Here is a 19,490-nt window from a genome sequence, read left to right on the forward strand (position 1 = left end):
CTTTGGCTATTGTAAATAGTGCTGCTATGAACGTTGGGCTGCATATATCTTTTTGAATTAAGAGTTCCCTCCAGATATATGCCCAGGCAGGAGTGGGGTTGCTGGATCATATGGTAACTCTACTTTTGGTTTTTTAAGGAATCTCTATACTGTTTTCCATAGTGGCTGCACCAAATTATATTCCCACCAACAGTGTGTACCATCTAACTTCTTTTGTCTCTTTTATTATGATAAAATCGTTCATTTCTCATCTTCTGAATCACATGGGAAAGTCTTCATGGGTGGGAATTTTCTAACCTATTTATATATTCTTTTGTCTAGACACAGGATGCAGCAGATAGAAAATATTTAGAAATAGCTCGGTGAACAAATGAATAGATGTTAATTTACTGGGAGGGATGGGAAGTGTTCCTGAGACTTCTTGTTTGGGGCAATAAAAAAAGAAACAGCAGCTTTGCCACCTGGAAGGGTAGGAATCTGCCCGGAATGCCCTGGAAGAATGTGCCCAAGAGACTGACTGCAGGGACCAGAAGCATCTATGTGCTGGAAAGATCGACTACGTAAAGCTGTTAAACACACAGAAAAGAGACTTGGAGAAAAATCAATCCGTGTATGTGTATGCTGTGCTAAGCATTTGAAATAAGTCAGGGAGGTCTCAAAAAATATAAGACAAACCAACTTAGTCGGACTTAGAATCCTCAGAGCAACAGATGAACACTGTAAACACAGCATGCTTTACTTATAAAACTCTTGGCTTCTCTAATTGTCTTATTTATCCAAGAAATATTTCCTGAGCACCAATCATATGAAAGACAGTGTGACAACGCCCCAGAGGAAAATCAAGCACTATCCTTTCTGCTAGAGCCTTCCCATCTAAATGAGCTATTTGCCAAGGTCATTAAATCCAGGTCACAAATTCTGAGCTGTGACGTTAAGTGAAGTAGAATTTAGTGGAAGAAATAACTGTTAACTGAGCTGGTGGGTAAGAATGTGGGAGCAATGTGAGCCACCTGGTTAGAAAGATTCTGGCCTTTCTCCTTCTGATCCTGGTGGCTGGCTCGTCCCCCACCTCAGGCTGTGTGCTTCCTCCAGGTCACCTATAGCCTCCCCAGCCCTCCAGTCTCCCACTCCAGGCCCTTACCTTGGCTGCTCCTTTTCCAGCCCTTTCATTCCACGGGGAACACTGGATGCTACCAACCTAACCTTCAAGTCTCAACTGCCATGCCAGCTCCTCTGACCACCTGTGACTTGGTGAGGGACATTTTCCCTCTTCATGTAATAACTGAGCATATGCCAGCCACACAAAGCATTTTCATCTTTATTTAACTCACTTAAAACAGAGCTGCATGGTAAATTCTATACAACATTCACTATACACACACACTTTTAGACCAAGAGAGGTAATTCTGGATACGACTCAGCTCTCGGTAAACCATGAATGACGCCGGGGATGCCCAGCACAGACTGACAAGACTCCTGCATGGAAGGGGAGTATTTCCACCTCTGCTCACCCCCTGCCTTAGCGCGCTGCATCGCGATCAGCCAAACCTCTCACCTGGACCGCGGGCTCCTTGGGGCCGGGCTCGTAGGCAGGTGGACAGCTGTGCCCCAGCCCCTCGTACCTGGCGCGGACGCGAGCTGCGGGCGCGCGGGGCAGGAGGAGCGCCAAGCCACTGGGCGCGTGCGCGTGCACGTGTGTGCGTACGGGTGTGCACGCATGCACGTGTCCGTGCGTGTGTGCACGTGCGTATGCGCGTGTGCGCATGTATACGCATGCGCATCTGGTATGTGCGTGTGTGTGCGTGTTTGCACGTGCAGGTGCGCGTGTGCGGTGGGACGGGACGAGTTCAGGGTTGTCCCCCGGGAGTGCGCGACACAGCCGGCAGGGTCCCCGTGGCTGCCGTGGAAGGTGCGCCGGGACAGCGGTCCTCAGGCGAAGGCGACCACCCGGGCTGTAAAGGGCCTCGGGCCTCCGTCCTGCGGGGCAGAGCGCGGGCCGGCGGCGGCGGCGGCGGCGGCGGCATCGCCGCGCTGCGGACAGAGTCCGGCTCCCCCCACAGCCGCGCCGGGGCCCGCGGGAGCTTGGCCGCCCGCGCCGCAGGGGGCTGCGCGCACCTTCCCGCGGGGGACCCGCGGCCTCCCGATTCCACTGGCTCTCCGTTCCGTCCCGTCGCTCCCGACGTCACCCCTCCCCACGCTGTCACAGGCTGACTTTTTCATAGCCTCTTGCAAACTGTTGAAAAAGGGACCAGGCTGAAAACAAGAAAATAATTTCCGTGCAGAGAGCAGGGACCGTTCGCGACCGCACTGTGTTCCTGCGAAGGACGGCGCCGTGTGACCGCAGCGGGCCAAGCACGCCTTCGCGACGGGGACGTGGGTGGCGTGGCGTCGTGCTGCAGGTACTTCCCGGCCTCCAGGATGTTTTGCATTAGCCTCAGTTCATGCCACAATCTTTCCTCATGAGGATGAAACGGCGTTTATTTAATGAACATTAATTTTTTTTTCTTTAACACACTTTTCATTTCAGAATCTTTTTAGATTTACAGAAATATTGGGAAAGTAGTGCACGGAGTCCCTGAATACCCCCGACCGTTTCCCCATGTTAATATCTTACCCCTAGTGTAATTTGTCACGACATTGTGACGTGAATGACCCAAGAGTGACACGTTAGCATTAACTGAGGTCTCTACTCACATTTCCCTAGTTTTTATGTGATGTCCTTATTCTGTTCCAGGGTCCCATCCGGGACCCAACGTTACATTTAGTTGTCACCTCTCTGGAGTCTCTCTTGGCTGTGATGGTTCCTCATTCTTTCCTTATTTGGGGCACGTACTAATTTTAAGAATTATTTAATTTCTGGAATGCTCCTTATTTCTCTAGGAGAGCGGAGTCCTACTCAGTGAGTTCATATGACACCTTGAACCCATTTTAAGAAAATAAATGCCAGGTTGTGAGCTCCTGGGGGATGGGAGTGGCTTCTGGATATCGACCCACCGCTCGGGAGTCTAGTTCCTGGCACAAACTGGTGCCCAGGACATGATGTAGCCAGTGTCTTGATTTACTTTTAACCATGTCGCCACAGTTATAATGACCGATGGGCTAAGGTCCCTTCTCTTAAGGATCTAAAGATAGAGGTAGAGACAGTGAAGTAGAAAAAAAAATATTTTTTTATTTGGGAGGCTTGCTGGACCCCACGTACAGAGTTCCGTGAGGGAGACAGCGATCATTTTTGTTGAGGCCCTTGGGGGTTGAACTGAGTCAGGAAAGCCTTTTGGGGGAGGGCTGAATCTTGAAAGATGACTTGGTGTTCAACCAGCAGAAATGGGCAGAGAAATCTTGTCTTTATTATGGTTTAGATTTTCTGCCGTTTGAAACAATCTGGTAACCTCTAGCTTTTTGAAAACTCATTTACTTTATGCCAAAATGTAACTTCCTGATTAAAAGAGGAAGGAAAAATAGAAAGGTGCCTTTTGAGTGGTGCTGTTTGAATAGAACTTTTCATCACTTTTCTAGTGATGATGGCTATCTGTGCTGTGTAATATGGTAGCCACTAACTTCCTGTTAACAGAAGGAAAAATAAAAAGTTGCCTTCTACTGGGCACTTTTAATGCATCCAGCATGACTGAGGAACACAATTTTAAATCTTACTAAATTTTAGTTAACTTAAATTTCAATAGTTATATGTAGCTAGTATTGTATTGACAGTGCAGGCTTAGGACAGTAACAGAGATCTCCTGGGCAGGACAGGACAGCTGATTTCAGGGAGAAAAAGTGGTTTAAGAAGAATGAGATACAATTTCTCTGAAATAATGAAGGTTTTTAATATCAAGGGGAATAGGACTTTGGAAAAATACTATTTTCTGTGCTCCCCAAGGCATCTGCCTAAGTGCTTGGAATGCTGCCAATGGGTGTGTGAAAGATTGTTCTGTGAACAGCCTGGTGATCAACTGGGAGGTGTCGTTTACACTAGACAAGATTGTTTGTTTTCCATTGAGGCATTTTATTTACACATACGTATTACATCCCTAGCCAGAGGGTCCCAGGATTTTTCCTCCTGTGTATTTTCATCTTGCTTCCACGTGATCCGTGATGCCCGCTGGGGTTGGTAGCAGAGTGAAACCACACTGAAGAGATGGGAGCAGGTTATTCTGCCATTTTCTTGAGATCTTTGAGCTGCACGTCAGATCTGGGCCCATCGGGTTCGGAACAATTTATCCAGCTCCGTGGTCATTGATGGTTTCAAATGCGCCGGTGTAACCACCCTTCCCCATCACAGCCGGGGCCGGACCACGGCTTTTGAGCACTGCCTGATAGCATCCCGGGGATTGCCTCTCTTTAAGGAGCGGTTGATGTGCGTGAGAGCGTCAGCCAGGACGTTCGCACCCAGCATCGTGTGGCCTGGGAAGGTGGTGGAGAGAGCTGGACAGTTTTGAAGGCCCATCAGAGGCTTTCCAGTACCAAGGGGTTTGCAACTTGTAAATACTTTGCAGTTTTTAGACATAGGTATGGATTAACACTGTCTAGCAGACACTGTGAATGGCAGTAGAAAATGCACACCTAACAGGGAATAAGGAGAATGCCAGACGTGCCCACTTTTTGAGGGTGTAAGGGGTTCAGAGTCTCTTCACAGGAGAGTAACTGTTCTCCAGTCCTCCAGGCCTTTCATGGGGGTTGCAGTTTTAGTTTTTGTTTTTCTTCCACAAGCAATCTGATTTTGGCCTAAATCTTAGCCCCCGGGGAGAAATTAGTGATTGTATGTTATCACGTGCTGTGTTCTTTATCCCTACGCCTTTCTCGCTTCAACAGACAAAGGCACCTTGGTTAATTGAACTCAGTGGCCTCCACATTGTTATCAACTCTCTGCCTTGGAGAGGGGTTGGAAGTTTCCTCAGAAAGGACACACTCTCTAGGGCAGGCGTGGCGGGGGGAGGGACCTTCAGGAGGGGTCCTAGGGAGAGGGGGAGCGTTCTCTTGAAAGGCAGAGGGACAGAGCTTACATGGGCAGTTCCCTCAATTTTAAAAAGGCTGCACAAAACGTGGACACACTTTTCCCTCATAGCCACGTAGGTGCAGGCGGAGGAGGTCGCTTTGGGAAGAACCGTGTGGTTGGGCAGGTGCAGAGGAAAAGAGAGGGCTTTGCCGTGTATCTTGCCCTTTGACTTTTGTTCTGTGTGCAGGTAGTGTCTTTGACAAGGCAATTACATTTGAAATAATGAATTTAAAGCAGGTAAAACATGATGCCCCTCCTCTCTAATTGTTAAAACAACTGCCGAGAGTAGGTGCTTCGTTTTGGTGTTCACAGTACGATGTATGCAGATTAAAGACACCCTAAGTACTGCTCCGTGTTGTTTGTGGATAGAGACATGATTACAGTGTAGGAACAGGGATGGGGAAGACACGTAATCCCCAAATTAGCCTAGTAGCTACCTCCGGGAGGGACGGAAGGGCGGGGAATGGGGACTTTTCAAGTGGATCTGTAACGTTCTGTTTCTTTTCATGAAGCTTACGACACGTCAATGTTATTGACCGTCCGATTTTTGTGGGGGGGGGTTGGGTGTATTTATTTATTTATTTTTGATGGAGAGACTGGGGAGTGAGCCCAGGACCTCGTGCACGCTGGGCACGTGAGCTGTGCCCTCCCCCCTTTGACTGTTCGATTTTTGCTGTGACTCCTGTGTGTTACACGTATGCATGTGTATATCACAGGTTCAGACTCAGGTATAATTCCGTCTGACTTCAAGCCAGCGCCCGTTTTGGGCGTCTCCCTCAAAGTGAATAGTCCCAGCAAAGGACAAAGCTCCTCCCAGTAGGAACTACCACCGGCAGCCCGCGTTCCCGGCTCTCGGCGAGCTGTCAGTGGGGGCGGTCTCCCAGATGCCGTCTGCCTCTGACCCGGCCTGCCGTCCAGGAACCCCACAGGACGGGGCCGCAGCATCGCAGGGAGTGGTGGCTGGTGGCGTTGCGCACGGGCTCGCGGGCCGGGGAGGGACTGAGCTCCTGGCAGGGACAGCACTGTCATGTTATTATTCATTGGGGGTGAGCCCGCAATGTGCCACTGAGGCCACCGGGGCAGCATGCCCTCAACGAGACGGCTCTTTCCTTCAAGCCACTGCCTGGTGTCTGGCTAGAAGGCAAAGCTCCAGGGTTTACAGATTTTCCATTAATTCTGGGTAATTCTCTTACTGTCATCTTGAAGTCCTTCTTTGGCTTCAGCACTTAGGGAATGTCGTCTATGTTTGAGGGAGCAGGTCTCCAGGCTGCAGCAGTGACCTGCACGTCTGAACACTCCGGATCTAAGCAGTGCCTGTTCTTCTAGGAATCGGGGGACTTTTAGCTCCTTGTTTAGTCTCATTCACTCAGAAACCAAACTTGAAATGTACTAAGTTGATAAAGTGCGAGGTGAAGAGGGTTTGGGGGGGTCTCAGAAGTCAGCCTGAGGGTCCCCAGAGAAGTGTAAGCTCGGAGCTTCCCTTCCACATGCCCCCCTCCAGCCCCCATTAGGAAGGCAGGTGCTGACAGCAGGGGAGAGGGGGCAATCATATGCAAATTTCTGGTTCCAAGTTAAAATGTTTTCTTTTGCATATTATCAGTCACCCAGCCTGGAGCTATCCGGAGGAATTTTCGCATCCACTGGCTAGTGATGAAGGCAGGATAAGAGGCCCTGCAAGGGTCAGGTAATATGTGACAGACCTTCAGAACAAACATTTATGGAGGACTTACTTTGTATAAGGCAATTGCAAAGAGCACCTCCTCCCAAGAAAGGGTGGTAGACTCCCTAAGTCCTGCTAATGGAGTTTAACAACCAGGAGGATTCGGAGGAGACTGGGGGGGCGGGGGGTGGATGGCCGAGGCCGGTTAGGGAACATAGTTTGCCTTGATCCCAAATGAGTTTAGAAGACCCGAGAAGGAAACACCTTTGTCTTCCTGCGCCCGGATTGTCTGTGACCTGGCTCATGATATCTGGGTTATCCAGACTAACATTCATAGTTTAAGACTTCTGTTTAAAGCCCACAAGTCACTGTGCTCCGTTGCTATGTATATATGTGTGCACGTAGTGTTATATAAACTGTTATGTAAGCACGTGTGATTTGGTAAGCCACAATTATGGCATAATATAGAATAGTTTAACCTCCCTAAAAAAAAAAAAACTCCTGTGCTTTGCCTATTCAGAGCTTCCCCAAACCCTTGTCAGCACTCATCTTTACCTTTGTTGCAGTTTTGCCTTTTCCAAAATGTCCTACAACTGGAAGCGTACAGTGTGTAGCATCTTCTGTCTGGATGCTTTCCCTTAGTTATAGGGACTAAGATTCAACTGTGTCTTTTTGTGGCTTGATAGCCCATTTCTTTTCATCCCTGAGTAATATTCCAGTGCTCGGATGTACTGCAGTTTGTTTATCCATTCACCTATTGAATCATATTTTTTGGGTGCTCCTTGTGTTTGACAGTGATGACTAAAGGCGCTGTACACGTTCACATAAAGGTGGTTGTTGTGGACGTAAGTTGGATGAATACCTAGAAACATGATGGCAGAGTCACAAGACTGTTAGCTCTGTGAGAAACTGTCCGGCCATCTTCCAAACTGCGGTCCTGTTTTGCATTCCCACCAGCAACGAATGAGAGGTCCCGCTGCTTCCGCCCTGGCCAGCAGTGGATGTTTTCAGTTCGGGGGACTTCAGTTGTTCTCAGACGTATGTTGTGGTGTCTCACGGTTGTGGCTCTTCTACTTACAACTTTCCCTTGAATAAGCAGCTAAATGACTTCACTCCGTGCGTTGAAACCTGATATAGGCCTCTTTTTGTTAGAATTTTCCAAGAGTTATATTGAGAGTGTCCTAAAATAAAAACTTAACTGTTATGTTACGTAAGCACATACACTTTGGTAAGTCACAGCTCTGTTTAGTTGGGGCATAGCCTCTGTATGATCTGAAAATTCTGAAGAATAAATTACTAGAGAAGCAAACAAAAATGATTACTTTAGCATTTATTGGACACTTACTATAGACTTGGATAGAAAAAAACTAATATACAAGTTTCCATCATCCAAGCTCATAATCTAACAAGTGTATGTGTTACCTGTACTGTGACTTGAAAGAAGCTTGAAATAATGACCCTGGACAAAGTCAGTGGAGAAGATACATTTTTGTTGCAAATTTGGGAGGGAACCTTTTTATTTAACCATGTGTTATTACCTTTAAAAAAAACACAATTGGCATAAAGGATATCACTTTTTATATTCCACTTTATATTCTTCTTCTTAATTTTATTTTGTGTTGAAGTGTAGTTGATTTGCAACGTTACTTTCAGGTGTACGGCAGAGCGATTCGGTTGTACATATGCATGTATATTTTTTTCAGATTCTTTTCCATTATAGGTTATTATAAGAATTTGAATAGAGTTCCCTGTGCTCTACAGTAGGTCCTTGTTTATCTATTTCATATGTAGTAGTGTGTGTCTGTTGATCCCAAACTCCTAATTTACCCCTTTCATGTCCATTTTGTATTCTTAAAATGACATACTATTAAATTCAACAGAAGCTTTCTCTCTGTGGGATGTTCCAGAGGGTCCTTTCTCATTGCCTGCATCTCTGCGGGGAGGCCAGGCTGATCTTTGCTGCTCCTGCTGGAAGCCCGGGGAACTCATCCATCTCAGATTGTACAAGTCGGCAGTTCCTTAGTCCTCCCTGGGATTTGGGTTGGGTAAGAATGATTTATGCTAGGAGGTAATTTTATTCACATTTCTCCATTGTTTCAGAAGGCTGAAGTTGAGTAATGATGTAACCTCTTCACATCAGCGGGCCTATTTAACCCTACTTTTGGTTTATTTAAGTTAATACTATCCGGTACTTGCCTATTTTGATTTTCCCGTATCTTTGAACTTTGCCCCCTCCTTATTCTTGATAAACCTGGGGTCTGCCCTTACCATCCTGCTTGGTCTCTTAGGATTTGCAAATTACGGCTCTGATTTGGTTTAGAAAAGACATTCCTGTGCATTTTTAAAAACTCTCCACCCAGCAATTACAGATAGAGTCACGAAATAGACTTGAAATCCCCGGTTACAGGATAAAGGAAAGATAAATCAGTGGGAGTTTTGTCTCCCTGTCATGAAACCTAGTTTTTGACCCTGAGAGTTAGGAAGCCTGACAGTCACCCGCTGCTTTGTTCTTGGTCTCTGATTCCTCGTGCTGGTGTCAGCGCCCACACGGTTCCATGTGACTGGCCGGCTCGCTTCGGCCCGAGGATGCCCAGGGTAGCGCCGACCTTCCAGGCATTCATGTGGGTGGTAAGAAGAACTGGGCACGTTCCCAGCATTTTCTTAGTGTTCCGTAATCACCTTCAGATCTGACTCACTGGGGGCTGTCATGCCGGTGAGGCCAGAGCTGTAGATTTGAGGCAAAAAACCCTCAGGTATCGGGAGTCAAGCTGTCATTTCTGTCTGTCTGGAGGCCAACATGATCTCAGAGCACCTTTCTGCTATAGATCCTCAGGGTAAATAAAGGCGAGCTTGTTCAACTGCAACAGTCCATAGTAATAAGTTTTTACTATAATAGGAATGGCAGGTGGTCGTTGTAGAATATCAGAAAGTAGAGCAAAAATAAAAATTAAAGCCTATCCCCAAATATGGAGGTGCCTTAAAAAACTAAAAATAGAGTTACCGTATGATCCAGTAATCCCATTCTTGGGCATATATCTGGAAAAGAGGAAAACTCTAATTCAAAAAAATATATGCGCCCCAGTGTTCACAGCAGCACCATATATAAAAGCGAACACGTGGAAACAACATAAATGTCCATCAACAGATGACTGGATAAAGAAGATGTGATATATATATATATATATATATATATATAAAATGAAATATGTATATATAATGAAATACTACTCAGCCATAAAAAAGAATGAAAATTTGCTATTTGCAGCAACATGGATGAACCCAGAGATTATCATACTGAGTGAAGTAAATCAGACAGAGAAAGACACAAATGTCATATGGTATCACTTATATGTGGAATCTAGAAATCTAGAAAATGTAAATCAACTTATTTACAAACCAGAAACAGACTCACAGACATAAAACACAAACTTATGGTTACCAAAGGGGAAGGGGGTGGGGAGGGATAAATTGGGAGTTTGTGATTTACAGATACTAACTACCATACATAAAATAGATAAACAACAAAGTCCTACTGTTTAGCACAGGAAACTGTATGCAATATCTTGTAATAAACTATAATAGGAAAAAATGAGAAAAGAATGTATATACATATATATGTATAACTGAATCACTTTGCTGTACACCTAAAGCTAACACAGTATTATAAAGCAATTTAAAAAAAAGAAAGAAAAAAAAAGCCTAGCTCACCTTCTTCACCCCAACTCGCTACTAACACCGTGCACGCCGCTGGGTTGTCTACGTGCACCCGTAAGTCCATTATCATTATCATTATCATTATCAAAATGTATCACACGGTACCTGCTGTTTGGGGACCTATTTTGCCAGCCAGCCATTCCCATTTCGGTAGGTTTTCTTCTCGTGGACAACCCCACCCATATTTGGACTTCCCACAAATGTCCTGACTGTTGGTTCTGCAAATGAGTGTCCACTCCGATGTCCTGCATTGTGTGTGGTTGTTATAACCTACGTGTAAGGAACATTTTCTGTTTCTGTCAGAATTTGCCAAAGCTAAATACTGTGTTTCGTCAGAACTGGTTCTAACCAACGGACTTGGTTAAAGCACCATGAACTTCGAGACGCCCTTGTACAACAGACCTTAACTGGGCCTCACCGAAGACGGTTTCTCGACCAGTGGACAGTGGGGCTTGTTTTTACCAGCCTTGTACCATGGACTCCCCCTGCAGGGTGCGAGCTCTCGTGCCCGAGTTAACGTTACTGCACACCTGACCCCGCCACTGTCGACCCCCGACTAGCCCCTGGAGACGACTCCTCAGTGGGTTTCTTTACTGGCGTGTGTCTCCTTGCCTGGCCAGGAGGTAGCAACTTGACTGTGTTTTCTTTTTCTTTGGTCTCTGGTGGCCTTTACTTTATTCTTTGAAACTACAGGGTTAAAGAGATTAATTAGGAAGCCCTGGATGCCAGTATCAGAACTGCTCCACATGCCGACCTGATCTCTGCAAAGGTACGTTGAGTTGGGCTGTTCGGAGACCCGACCCCGAGATGGTAGCTCAGCCCAGGTGCCTGGCGTCCCCATTTGAGGACCCCCCTGGCCCTGGCTTACCTGTTGGCTCCTCCTCCAGGGCTGTGTGTCCCCTGGTCCATGTTACCATGTTTTCGATACGGGGATTTTTAGATCTGTTTCTTTCTGTGTTTCTTTAAGGTTGGACAGAGTTGTCTTAGAAACAGTTCTTCTGAAGTTTGCTTACTTCCGCAGTCTGCAGGTTTGCCTGGATCTCTTAAACAAATAGCTGGATTTTGGAGCCACCCGCAGCAATGACTGGAATTCATGAGGCTTTGGCCAGGCCTCATGCGGTGTGTAATTTCCTGAACGTATCAAAATCCAGGGTGTCAAATTTTGTGTTATAAGCACTTCATCTCAGTTTGACAAATCAGTGTCTCTATTCTCTATTTCCTTTTGCCTTCGATGTAAAAAAAATAGATTTATTTCTGATTTTTGAAGTATATATTGCAAGTTGCAGAGCTTGGGTGTTCTCTGTTTCCTCGAGGACACGCTGTCTCCTGCCGGTCGAGGCGCTTGCCTGCTGCCAGGTTGAGTTTCCTCACTGTGAACGGAGGCAGCACGCCTGCGCCAGAGTTAGTCCTCGGACTGAAAAACAGAACTGCTTGAAAGCATTGATTTGTGGGTACTGAGTGTTTTATGGACTGAAAATCATTTATTATTTTAACCTGCATTTTCTGTTCTCTTTCAGAGCGAGTTACTGTGAACGATCCAAGACAGCGCTGGCGGGGCTCCGGACGCGGGCCGAGGAGCAGTGGAGGTAGGACTTGCCTGGTTCCGGGTCCTGTGGTTTGGGCTCTGCAGGACCTTGGCAGTCCTGGAGTCTGCCCTCCAGCAGGGCCGGCATGGTTCCCTTGAGGAAGGTACAAGTGCCAGAGAGCCTTCTATTGAGATGACTTCACGTGACACCTGGAACATTTCGCCTTTAAAATAGTGGCGCGATGGAGTAAAACGTGTCTGTGGGGGAATTCATGGCCGTCGTGATTGTGCTGGGAATGGTGGTTTTGTGTGTGTGCTGACGACAGTATTGAGCACTGTTCAAGGGCTGTTCATGTGTCCCCTCTTAATTCTGACACCAGCCTCACTGGGGCAACATTGTTATAATCATCTAAGTTGGTCCTTCTTTTTTCTATTTTTGTTTTACCTTTTTCATCGTGGTTAAAATACACATGACATAAAATTTACCATTTAACCAGTTGAAAGTGTACAGCTCAGTAGCACTAAGGACATTCACACTGTTGTGCAGCCATCACCCCCACCGTCATCTCCAGAACCAGATCACCTCCCCAGACTGAAACTCTGTCCCTATTAAACACTAACTACCCCCACCACCACCCAGTTCTACTCTATCTCTGTGAATCTGACTCCTCTGGGTGCCTCCTGTAAGTGGAATCATACGACATTTGTCCTTTTGTGTCTGGCTTATTTCACTCAGCCTCATGTCCTCCGGGTTCATCCATGTTGCAGTGTGGGTCAGAATTTCCTTCCTCTGTAGGCTGCACAATATTCCATTGTATGTATAGACCACATTTTGTTTATCCATTCGTCAGTGGGCATTTTGGGTTGTGTCCACTTTTTGGCTGTTGTGAATAATGCTGCTGTGAACGTGGATATCCATAGACGTCTTCAAGTCTCTGCTTTCAGTTCTCTGGGGTCTGAACCCAGGAGTGGAATTTCTGGATTATATGGCAATTCTCTGTTTAATTTTTTGAGGAGTCACCATTCTGTTTACCAAGCAGCTGTACCATTTTACATGTCCATATGCAATGCACAAGGGTTCTGATTTCTCCACATACGTGTCAACAAATATTATTACTTTTTTCACATTAAAAAATTTATTCTTCTACTGAAGTTTAATTGATTTACAGTGTGTGTTAGTTTCTGGTGTACAGCATGGTGATCCAGTTATACATGTATATATTCTTTTTCATATTCTTTTCATTATAAGTTATTGCAAGTTATTGAATGTAGTTCCCTGGGCCATACAGTAGGACCTTCTTTACCTATTCTATATGTAGTAGTTTGTATCTGCTAATCCCAAACTCCCAATTTATCCTTCTCCCCTCTTTCCCTTTGGTAACCGTAGGTTTGTTTTCTATGTCTTCCATCATAGTTTATTATAAGATACTGAATATAATTCCCTGTGCTATACAGTAGGTCCTTGTTGTTTGTTTATTTTATATATAGTGGTGTGTATCCATTAATCCCAAACTCCTAATTTGTCCCTCCCCCTCTTTCCCCTTTGGTAACCATAAGTTCGTTTTCTTTGTCTGTGGACTCTGTTATTTTTTAGGCTGGTAATTCTTGATAAATGCCTAGAAACTTGATGGAAATGGAACAGAATTGAAGCGATGTGATGTTCGTAAACACAAATCTCTACTGTATCATACATCTGCGGTGCATAACTTTGATGGCTGATTCTTAGGAGGAATTTTAATTTCTTTACATGTTTGACTACTGCTATGACTATTATTTTTAATTAATTTATAAACCTTCAGTATGCTTGGGGAAAATGCATGAGAATTTTATGTTAAAAATGGCTCAGATACATTTTAATTATCACTCTTATTGAAGGGCTAAAGAGAGCCCTATGACCTCAGGCAGGGAACTGATCTCATTCAGATCAGAATCTATTTTGAAGTCAGTGCTGAACATAAGACTTTAAAAAAATGAAAATTTTTAACAAAAAAGGCAGTAGAAGGTTTGAAAAAAGAGCCAGAAGACTTTCCAGACATCAAATAACTCTTACAAGTCAGTTGACTTAAAAGGAGAAACCCTCCGGGTTCAGTGGTCAAGAGGCAGGAAAGTGAGGTTTTATGAGCAGAGAGGCCGTGTCAGGAAGTCTGCTCACCTGGATGCTCGGTGTGTATTTTTAAGATGTTTGATTTTACTTTATTCTGCCCGTGGTGTTTCATCCCCTCTGAGATGGGGACAACTATTACAAATTATTCCGAGTCATTCTGCTACTCAGTGTTGGCCATCGAATTCCCAAGTGCCCGTCAGGCACTTGCTCATTTTCTTCCTGAGTATCTGTATGTTTCTTCCTGATTTGGAATCCTTACCTTCTTGACTCAGGCCCTTTGTTGTTGTTGTTTTAAATTTATTTGAAGTATTTGATTTATTTTTAAAATTTTGATTGGGGAAGATAATTAGGTTTATTTATTTGTTTATTTATTTATTTTTACTGAAGTACACAGTCAGTTACAATGTGTCAATTTCTGGTGTCCAGATGAATATATGTATGTATGTGCATGACTGAGACATTGTGCTGTATTTATTTATTTTTTTAATGGAGGCACTGGGGATTGAACCCAGGACCTCATGCATGCTAGGCACGTGCTCTACCACTGAGCTATACCCTCCCCCCTTTGTTGTTTATGTATGTTGCAAGTATCTTCTACTCGCTGGCTTATATTTTCATTCACTGATTCGTGTCTTTGATAAGCAGAAATTTTTATTTTTAATGTGGTCCAATGTATAAAGTCTTTTCTTTTATCATTTGTGCTCTTTATGTGTTTAACAACACATTTGCTGATGGCAGGCCATGCAACTTCTCCTATGCTGTCTTCTAGATATTTTACTGTTTTCCTTTCATATTTTAATCTAAAGTCTTTTTGGAGTTTAGTTTTAGATCTGATGTGAGACTTCTCCCATATGGATGTGCCACTGCCTGGGCACAATTCATTGGGAAGACTGTTCCTTCCTCACCACTCTGCAGTGTACTCCTTCCCAAATAGCAGAGGTTGGACATATAAAGGTCTCTCTTTGGCTATTGATTCTATTCCACTGGTCTTTTTTTCTGTCTTTGTATCAGCATCACATTGTCTGGATTATTGTAGTTTCTTAATAAGTTTCATATCTGGTAGAGCAGATCTTTTCACCTTGTACTTCTCCTTCAAGATCTTGGCTTTTCCTAGTCCTTAGCCCTCTATTTTAATTAGTTTCTCAGGTTACACACACACACACAGGCCTTTGGAATTTCAACAGGCACTGCAGTTACTCTCTGGATGATTTAGGGGATGAATTGACGTTTTTACAGCATTGAGTCTTCCAATCCATGAACATGGTACACCCCTCCATTTATTTATGTCTTCTCCAATTTCTCTGAGTAATGGTTACAATCTTCTGTCTTGTGCTTTTCTATTAGAAATATATCTAGCCACTTGATGTTTTTATGCTGTTGCAAATGGTATATTAAAAAATATTTTCTAGCTCCTTTTACTGATTTAGAGAACTATAATTGATTTTTGTCTGTTGACCTTGTATCCAGCAACCAATCTTACTTATTTTTTTAAAAATCTTTTTATTATAAAAACTTCTGAACAGATACAAAAATAGGTAGAAGACTATAGCAGACTCCCTGTACCTATCACCCAACTTCAGCCATTCTCAAATCAAATCATACACTCTTATTTCGCTTACCCACCTCCCGTTTCCAGAACACACAAAATATTTTCTGGGTTGTGCACCCCTGATGTCCTATTAATTTCATTTATATCTATGTCAGTATTGATGGAATTTATTAATTCTAAACATGTATTATGTAAGATCCTTTGGCTTTTCTTCACACAAAAAGCATTACTTGTAAATAAGATTTGTATTTCTTATTTCCTTTACATATGCATTTTATTCACGTCTTTTCTTGCCTTGCCAACCTGGTTAGAGCACCAGTACAGTAGAAGTAGTGATAGAACATCCGTGTCTTATTCCAGTCCCGGAAGGCAAGCTTTCAACCTTTCACCACCACGTCTGGTGTTTGCTGTAGGGTTTTTGTCAATACCCTTTGGTTGATGAAGGAAGTTCTTCTCTATTTTTAGTTTGCCAAGAGTTTTTATCGACAATGGGCATTGCGTTTCTTCAACTGCTTTTTTTCTGCGTATATTGAGATACTTGTATGATTTTTTTCTCCTCTATTCTGTTAATTTCATAACTATTTCATTTAGTGATTACTTGGTTGGCTAATTGATTTTTAAATATTAAACTGATCTTGCATTCATGAACTATCTTTAGTTAAGTGCAAAGTATTATCTATTTTCCATATTGCTGGAATGAGTTTATTAATATTTGGTTTAGAAAGGTACGAGTGAGATGGCCTCATAATTTTCCTCTTTTTATAGTATCCCTGTCATTTTTCGGAACTGGAGTTACACCAACCCCCTGTGGAAAAGTTAGGGCAGTGAAAGAGTGTGTGTTTGGAAGAATTTTTCAAGGTGTGAAAGAGGACAAGTCAAAACTGTTTCAGCTCCTTTTGAGAAGTTTGTTAGTGCAGCACACGTAGGCAAAGCAAATTTCTGTTCTTTGTTTTTTACATCAAACCTTAAGAGGTCGTGGCTTTCTGTGTCAGCCTATGAAATAGCCTCTTTGGAATGCTCTAAAATCTTCAGAAAAATAGATCTGCAAAACTCCTCATGTCAGTGTCCTAGACCTCACTTGAAAGCTCAGATCTGATGATAACGTGTTGAATATACCATTATTGTTAGTTGAAGATTCTGTCAGTATGCACACATTGGGGCAGACTTCAGCATAATTTAGTATTTTTCCCCCTTTGTCAGGGCTGAATACAGATCCATTAGATGCCTCGGTATTGATCCTTTTTAAAAAAATAGTGGTAAAATATACATAAATTAAAATTTACCATCTTAACTACTTTTCGATGTATAGTTTATGGTATTAAGTACATGCACATTGTTGTACAACCATCACCACCATCTACCTCTGGAAATCGTTCATCATCCCAGATTGAAACTCCATCCCCTATTAAACGCTGACTCCCATCCCTCCTTTGCCAGCCCCTGGGAACCACTGTTCCACTTGGCGTGTCTGTGAACTCAGCCACTCTGAACACCTCATTTCAGTGGAATCAGTATTTGTCCTTCTGTGGCTGGTGTTTTTCACCTAGCATTGTGTCCACAAGGTTCTTCTGTGTTGTAGCATGTGTCAGAACTTTCTTCCTTTAAGGCTGAGTAATATTCCACCATAGGTATAGGCCACATTTTGTTTATCCATCCATCCATGGACTCTCGGGTTGCTTCCACCTCTGGGCTATTGTGAATAATGCTGCCATGAACACAGGTGTACACATATTTGTTTGAATCCCTGTTTTCCATGATTTTGGGTGTATATAAATTTGTTTCTTGAGTCTAGAAAAAGTTATTTTCAGTTTAGTTAAGCCCACTCAATTGAACACTTTCAAGTTATGTGGAAGACGTCAGTGACAAATAGAGCAGATTCTGGCTGGTGGGGGGGCTACAGGTCTGATGGAGGCGGATTGCTCAGAATGCTGATGCCCGTTCGTGTTCTGGTCGTACCCATCAGGACAGTGGTTTTCATCCATGACTTGTAGCGCATTAGCTCGGGACCTGAGCCCAACAATAGCAGGAGATCTGAATTCTCATTTTTCGCTTTAGCCAAAAATTTAAAGTCGGCGTTACGGAGTCAGACAGCCCAGCTCTGCTGCTTAATCGCTGTGTTACCTGAAGCCACTGACTGCCCTCCCTGTGGAACGGGCTTGATGCTGCCGCACTTGGTGTGGTGGTGTCACTGTGGGCCCTGGCAGGGGCCTCTCGGGGTGCCCGGCACAGGTGACCTCGCAAGGAGCAACGTGCGGGCCCCGCCCGCGCTCCCGAGCTGGGATCCCCGCCCCCGCCCCCTTGGAGCCAGAGGCCGACCTGCGCCCATCCGCAGCGGGGCTGGCCGGGGCTGGCCGGGGGGCGGAGGGGCCGGCCGCGCTCAGTATCAGCCCTGGACAAGGGTTGTTATTTTTCCTGTCATGTTTGTTGGGGTCCAGCTCCAGTTTGTTTTTCTTGCAGAAAGGCAGGAAGGCCAATTTGGAACACACACAACTCACATGTCATCGGCGGTGGCTCGCCCAGCGCCTGGCATTGGCTCCCTGACAGTTAAAAGGCGCGGGTGGGCGAGCCCCGGGAACAAGGAAGGGGAGGGAGAAGGCGAGATGCTTATCTGCGGCCTCGCGGGGCCCCATTCTTCTCGGCCGCGCCTCCCCCGGGACCGGGCCGGCCCCCGCCCCCCGCCCCCCGCGCCGCGGCCGCCGCCCCTCCCTCGCCCGAGTGCGCGGGGGAGCGTCCCGCCCTCCCTCAGAACGGGCAGTCCGGGTCGCGGGAGCCCCGCAGCCGGCGGGAGGCCGGGCCGGACGGGGAGAGAGCAGTTAACACTGTAGACCCGAGAGGTCCTGCGGTGATGGGAGCGGAGCTGGGTGGGTAGTGCTGGGGGGCACCCCACGGGGCGTCCCCGGGCCTTAAAGCGCGCGGTGGTGGGTGCGGGAGGCGCGGTGCGCGCGGCCCTGGAGACGCACCCCAGCCCCGCAGACTGGTGAGGGTCCCCCTCGTTCCGGGGGGCTTGTCCTTACAGCTGGGTAAAATTGGAAATTAAAAAATATGTAAACAATGACATTTCCAAAATCAGGCTCCCTCAGTCAGTCTATTAGCAACTCTTTTCGGGGTGAGGGGAGGGTACAGCTCAGGAGCAGAGTGTGTGCTTAGCGGGCCCGAGGTCCTGGGTCCACCCCTCAGTACCTCCATTCAGAAAAGGAAATAAATGAACCTCATTACCTGCCCTCCCCACCAAAACACACAAAACAACAACAAAAGTTTTAAAAAGTCAAAAACAAACAAACCTAATCCCCCCCAATAAAATTCCGAAAATTAAAAAAAAAACCCACCTATTTTGGAGAGTCAGTACCTTTCAGGGTATTTAGCTCCGAGGTATCAGTGCTCTCACCTGTAACATGGCTAATGGTTGGCTTTGCTTTGCAGGGGTTTGAGAGGGCTGGGCGTAGCACAACCCTACCCCTAGTAGTCACCCCACAAATGACAGCTGTTTTGTGATTTCCTGTGTCATCATTTCTTTTTTTTTTTTTTTTAAATGACGGTGGTTGTAGTTAGAAGAGAAGCGAGAGTCATGGTTTTCAAGTTGTCTTTGAAAAGTTACACTACCTGGTGGTGTAAGATCAGCACATTAAACGTTCAAAAAAATTTTTGCTGAATCAACTAATACCTTTGTGGTCATTTCTCTTTTGTGTATTTTATCCTCCAACTGCACAATAAGGCAGCAGCCTTGTCTTCCATTTCCTTGAGACAAAATCTGTCTTTCCTGTCAGCGTTCTGTCATGTTGAAGCTGCTTCTTACGTGGATTCTGCTTGATAGCCCCCCAACCCCGTCCTCTAATGCGTTTCACTTGCTTGTCAAGCTGGTCACAAGCCCCGTGCCAGAGGCAGTGGGTCCGTGTCCACAGCTAGCCGCAGCACTGCCCACCCCACAGGCCCTTGTTCAGTGTACCCTGA

The 19,490-nt window shown here is 45.3% G+C and overlaps 1 long non-coding RNA gene and 1 pseudogene across 1 annotated transcript in view; one reads left to right on the forward strand and one right to left on the reverse strand.

Annotated features, from left to right (window-relative positions):
- The first annotated feature begins 1,846 nt into the window (after positions 1-1,846).
- LOC105081490 (uncharacterized) overlaps positions 1,847-19,490 on the forward strand; it is a 92,956-nt gene continuing 75,312 nt past the window's right edge. The window contains exons 1-2 of the long non-coding RNA XR_836451.3: positions 1,847-2,399; positions 11,882-11,950. This is a non-coding gene — a long non-coding RNA (uncharacterized LOC105081490). The remainder of the gene's footprint in view (positions 2,400-11,881; positions 11,951-19,490) is intronic.
- On the reverse strand, positions 4,026-4,390 carry LOC141575560 (small ribosomal subunit protein uS8-like; annotated as a pseudogene).

The sequence above is a fragment of the Camelus bactrianus genome, chromosome 29, assembly GCF_048773025.1.
Source record: "Camelus bactrianus isolate YW-2024 breed Bactrian camel chromosome 29, ASM4877302v1, whole genome shotgun sequence".
Taxonomy (NCBI): domain Eukaryota; kingdom Metazoa; phylum Chordata; class Mammalia; order Artiodactyla; family Camelidae; genus Camelus; species Camelus bactrianus.